The following is a 6,220-nucleotide window of genomic DNA, read 5'->3' as shown; positions in this document are numbered from 1 at the left end:
GCTCTTGGCCAGGTAACCCCTACCAAGTCTGTTCAGTCAGTGCGGCTGAACAAAGATTCTGGCTTTCTTAACCTGAAAACTATTTGGGCTGTACCAAGCTCTGCTCACAGGGGGAGGTGCCTTGCAGAAACTTCAGGAGCCTTTGCCCCGCCTAGCAGTCAGAAACTGATCCTGAGTCATGAGGAAAATCTGGAAAGCGCCCCTGCCAGATGTGCAGACGGGATGCCCACTCCAGATCCACCCGCCAGCAAATTGGAAAACTCAGGAAGCCACGTTTGAAAGCTCTCTCTGTTCCAAGGAGACATAGGACTTTCAGGGAGGGGTCTGATAGATTTCTGACTTTTCTGTTCCCGGGGTTAATAGTGCAGATGTGGACATTACTCAAGAGAGGACAGGGAGAGAAAAATCTTGAAGGGTTGACAAAGTTCTTGAGGGCTAGGCTGCAGATGTCTCACAGCGATGGGGGCCCCGGGGAGTGAGTGGGAGAGAAAGTGGAGCTAATGGGGCACGGGAAAAGAACAGATTGCTTTGGGAAGCAACAGGTTACATTTGGCCAAGGGCAGAGAGAAGGGAGCATTAAGAGGAAAGTGAGTGGAGATTGATTCCACGGCAGTTGCAAGAAGCCTAGTTTCGAGCACCGAAGCGGGCGGTGGCAATCCTGCCTGGCCGTGTTAGGTGAAAAGCAGGGCAAAGGTGTCTGCTCAGAAAAGCCAACCAAGAGGCTTCGGGGGCGGGGGGGGGGGGGGGGGGGGAATACCTGTAAAATGCTCTGCTGCATCCCAGTCAGGGTCCTGTTCCCTGAGACATTGACTGGGACACGATCCTGGGGATACAGTTCTCAAGTTGTTTTGTTTCCATTTTCACAACCTACATCTCATCATCTCATTCCCCAGCGCGCCTCACCAACGTGGCATCAACCTTTTGACCTGGAATTATATCACTCTCTGCCCCTACCCTTGCACCAACTCTCTTTCTGGCTACTTGAAGGGGAGAAGACATGGGAAGAAGGAGGGAGAGAGGAAGGGAGAGACAGAGAGAGAGAAAGAGGGAGGGAGGGAGAGAGGGAGGGAGAACAAGTGAGCAAGGACCCCAAAAAGGAAAGAAAGTGTGCTTTCTCTACTCACTGGCCCCATACCAATATTTTCATGAAACAGATCTGAGCAATCTATAACTCTGGTCTCTGAGATCTCCCTCTTGGCATTTCCCTATAACTCCCTCGGTGCCTTCTCCTCCTCTGTGCCAAAGTGGAAACTGAGCTAGAAGTAGGGGGCAATACAAAACACCGAAGCCCAGGAGAATTCGGGCTTTAAATACTGGCACCCAAATTAATCCTTGAGTGACAGATTTCTCTAGCAAGTATCCCCCATGTTGTGGGACTTGGGCTTTGAAACCAAGGAGGGGCGGTGTTTTGTCTGGGGTCACCTTCTTTGGCCATCTTCTCCACCTCCATAATTTTCAAGTGAGCAGCGAATCATAGACTCGGGGAATTGGAAGGAAACTTAGAGGCCATATCTACCCATCCACTCAGCGTAGAAATATCCTCCCGATAATCTGGAAAGCTCATCTCTCTGGAAAGCAGCTTGTTTCACGTTTGAGCATCCCCAAACTGTTAAACACTTATTACTTAGGTTGAGCAAAAATTAGCTTCCTGTAAACTATTTTGAATTCCTCTTTCCCATGACAGACTTGTGTACAATATTGGTCATGTCACCCCACGTCTTCTGTCCTCCAGGCTAAATATCTTTAGTTCACTTAAACTATGCTTCATGGGACACAGTGTTTAGATCTTTTGCCATTCTGGTTGTTGTTCAAGCATAGATTTGCTCAGTGCACAGCTTGCAGCTCAGTTAAATCCCTCTTCTGTTTCTTGTATGAACTACTATTATTTGCCTGATTCTATGCTTATACAATTGACTTTTTATTAATTTATTTATTTTGAGGGAAGGGATTTTGAGAAAGAGAGGGAAGGAGAGAGAGAGAGAGAGAGAGCGAGCGAGAGAGAGAGAGAGAGAGAAGGGCAGAGGGAGAGCAGGCTCCACGCTCAGCACGGAGCCCATCTCTGGGCTCAATCCCACGACCTTGTCATCATGACCTGAGCTGAAATCAAGAATTGGACGCTCAACCGACTGAGCCACCCAGGCGCCCCTGCAGTTGACTTTTATTTTAACCTAGATGCTGTGCTTTACATGCGTTCTCATAAACCATCACCTTGTTTATTTTTTATTTCGATGTACCCCTTGTAACTTTTTTAGATCTTGAGTCTTTCATGTAAAACACATTCTCTATATCATTGTTTCTCAACCTTTTTTGCATTATCACACCTCTAAAGAGCCTTTTAAGACATTATTTTCCTAACATTTTCCCATGAGACTTTACTAACACAGATATGCCATATATATGTTTATGTACAGTAATCCTATCCGGGCTCTGTATATAAAAGATTTCTTTTCACTCCTCAAGAAGGAATTTTTGCCCTCTTGGGGGCGATATCGCCCCCATTGACAGTGCACACTCTATATCACCAAGTTTCTTTTATCAGCATATTTGATCAACCAGACTAACAAAATTATCGAATGAGATAGGGTTCAGGATAAAACACTACCGCATAACCTTGGCATCCTACCCATATTAACAAGCACATTTCATAAGGTTGTCCAAACTGGAAGCAATCCGTACAACTTCTGCTGCCACCCAGCTCCTATCCTCCCATCTTATGCATGAGGATATCATAAGACTTTCTCAAATGTTTCACTGAAATCCAGGTACATTACGCTACAGTATTCCCTTCAGCTACTCTTTTAGATACCCATTCAAAAAAGGAAATGGGTTTAGTTAGGCATGACTTACTTTTAGTGAGCTCATGCTTACCCCTAGTGATTTCCGCTCCCTTTCTAAAGCCTTAAAAATCATCTGCTTAATAGTGCATTCTATACTTTTTCCAAAGACCAATGCCATGCTCACTGGTCTGTAGTTTCCAGGATCTACATTTTGCACCCTGAAACACCACCCCGCCCCTTCAGCTAAAAAAACTGGAACATTTGCCTGCCTCTTTGCATCTCTCACCTCTTGCCTTTGCCATAATTTCTCAAAGGTTACTAAGACTGGCTCTGTGATCACATCTGCACATTCTCTCAGTAGCCTCGGATGTAATTTGTCTGGGCCTGGAAACTTGAACTCATTGAAGGCAGCTAAGTACTCCCTTATTATCTCCTCATCTATCTTGGGCTTTAATTCTCTTTCCAGTTCAAAGATCATGCTCCTTGATGGAGAGGTTAAGTAACTTGCCCACAGTTGCACACCTAGTAAATTGGCGGAGCTGGAATTGAAATCCTGCTCTGTCTGATTTTAAGATCTCCTTCTTAACCAGCATGCTGTGTAGCTTTCGAGTACCAAATGAGTGGTATGGCCCACGGGTGCTATATGAGTTCCAAAGTGGGAGAGGGTCTTCTAGCAAGAGTAGCCAGCACAGGCTCAGTAAAAGAGGTGACACTGCAGCTGGATCTTTAAGAATGAGGAGGATTCTGATAGGAAGAGGGGAGCAACATGTGCATAGGTGGTAGGATGATAGAGGAAATTGACCATACCATCCCAGGCAGGGGAAATAATGAAGAAGAAGTTACCTTGGGTCTTGCCTCACGGTGCACTTCGTTGATCGTTGTGAACACTAAGAGACCACAAAAGGTCAAGGGATAGCCGGGTGTTCCTGCTTTCCCTTAGTATGTAGCCAGTCATTCAAGCTTTGTGCTTAGGAGGAGTTGTACTGGGCCAGTCACAATCCCCCTGAGCCTTGCTTTCCTGCTCTCTAAAATAGGAATAATGGTGGGAATAACGGGAGGCCTTCTTCCGAGGGTCAGTCAACTTAGAACACTGCCTGGCATACAGTTGGGACTCAACGAATCCTTAATACTGTCATTATTACTATTACGATTATTATTACTATTACTGAGATTCATTTATTCATTCAACAAACATTTGCTGAACTCCTCCTGTGTGCCAGATACTATGTCGGGTCCTGGGGACATAATGGTGAAACATGATCTCAGCTCTCGATGAGTTAAAGGTCAGCCATCTGTTTACTTTGTGAAAGTTTTCCGTCTGTACTTTTTTTTTATTCTCGGTTTCACATTCTGAGTAAAGTGGTTCGTTTTACTTCTTCAAAAGTTTTGACCTCCTTCAAAAGTTTGTGGGGATAGTGGTAAGGAGCCTTTGATCCAGTAGCCCAGGATTTGTGGAACGAGTTGTTGGCCACTCTTTCCAAGACACTATAGATTCTGACTGATTCCATCTCAGCGTTCACCCAAGTCTTGGGTTCTGCCGTTTTGCATCCTCCAACCACATTCCCAGCCCAATCATTTCTCTCATCTTGGGCCTGTTCCAACGATAGATTGTAAAATCGAGTTCCCCTGTGGGGAAAAGTCAGCTGCACCCAGTGTGTATGTGGGGGTGGGGGGGTGGGTTGCTGCACATCAGGGCAGTGTGCTGCGGCAGTGTGGGGCAGCACCATTTGGTTTTGGCCGGCTAACTGCAGTCCCTGCCTATTTTGACATTACAATCCCCCAAGGCCAGTGAGAGTGTGAACAGAAGCCACGGAAGAGGATGGACCGTCAGCTTCCAAACCAAATAGCCTTGGGCCAGTGTGGGGTGGAGTTCAACCAAGACTTTGGGAGGGGGTAAATTGGACGTCTTCCCTGTTGGCCTGGTTAACACAAAAATATGTTTCATTGGGCTGTCGGCAGAACTTCCTTTAATTAAGGGAAGCAACTCATTTGCCTTGTCAACTAAAGGGCTCTAGTTTCTCAATATTAGTCAAAGAAAACCTCTGTCCCTAAATAAATGGTTACAGTGGTTCCTAATCTCTGACTATATCAAATCTGTGCTCCTCTGTTCGGTCACCAAGGCCCTTGCTCCACTAAGGGATGTCATTTTAGCCATTTTCCATGACTGGTTTCACCACTACTCCTTGGCACTGGTCTAGTTTGCCTTTGTGTTCCATTTCTTAGGGCTGCACAAGATATTCAGGAACACAACCACCACCGACTAGTGCTGGGGTAGGAAACTCGGGGCTGGAGAAGTGTGGCTAGGGATGATGCATCGGTTACAGATGTCATCCAAGACTGAACCCTAGAGAATTGAGCATTAGGGACCAAGTGAGTGTGGGGCAAAGCGAGGAGTCAGGAATTGAGGTGATCCACAATCCATGGACCGGGAAGCATTGTGCAAGGTGAATGGAACCAAACAGTACAAGGCGAAGGCTGAGAGTAAAGCCGGAGATCAGGTACTCACTCTAACGAGGTGTTGGATCCATGGCATGATTCAATCCTGCGCCCGTGTTTTTACTCAAAATGTCCCTCAGCTAGGACTGTCTTGGCCAACCCCTCTGTCTATCCAAGTCTTGCTTATCCTTTGATTCTCCACCCTAACTTTCTCTGCAATGCCTCCTTCCTCCCTCACTGATCGGCAACCTCTGAAGGATCATCTCATTTTGAGTCAACATCATGTCACACAGGGTTCTAGTTAATCATCGTCCAACTGTTTCATATGTATACTTGGGTTTTCTCAAACTCCTTCAGGTCAGCAGCTCTGGGTTTCGCTCTCTTCCGGGCACGAAACACAGGGAGAGACACCGAGTAGGGGTGCAGGAAACACTTGTCAGCAGGTTCCAGAGGTGTTCAGAATGGAAGTCGGTCGCAACTTAGCAAGAGACCCTGAGATGGGTCCGTCACACACTCACGAAAAGTGCTTAGAAAACCAAGTCGAACCGTCCTCTGGGATTTCAAAACTTGAGAAACAGGGGAGGTCTGAAGGAAATGATAGTATCTCTTTGTCAGAGCTACACATCCATAAACAGCCCTTTAAGTGCTGGGAAAGCTTATAGAATTCGAACAAAAAGGGCGGAGACAGCCTTGAGCTGTCACTGAGCCTGAGAGTGAAGTAAAGATTGAGAGGGGTTGGAAACAAACAGAACTATGAAGCGCTTCCAACATGGGGCGGGGGTGGGGGGGGTGGGTGGGTGGGGAAGGAATCTTTTTCAATCCCAGTAAAATGTCATTCATCTGGCCTCCGCTAATTTAGGATTTTTGAAAAAAAAAAAAAATTGAACTAAGGGAGGCTGTAGCTTGTTATAGCCAGATCTTGAAAGAAAAGAGCTGCTAAACTAATTAAGCCTCCTCGGTGTTGGAAGAGGGAGTGGGGGATGGGACGAGGTCTTGTTTGACTTAGT

This window comes from Panthera pardus, unplaced genomic scaffold (assembly GCF_024362965.1).
Source record: "Panthera pardus isolate Hobbes unplaced genomic scaffold, ASM2436296v1 HiC_scaffold_27, whole genome shotgun sequence".
In the NCBI taxonomy this organism is placed as follows: Eukaryota; Metazoa; Chordata; class Mammalia; order Carnivora; family Felidae; genus Panthera; species Panthera pardus.
This window is presented reverse-complemented; position numbering follows the sequence as displayed.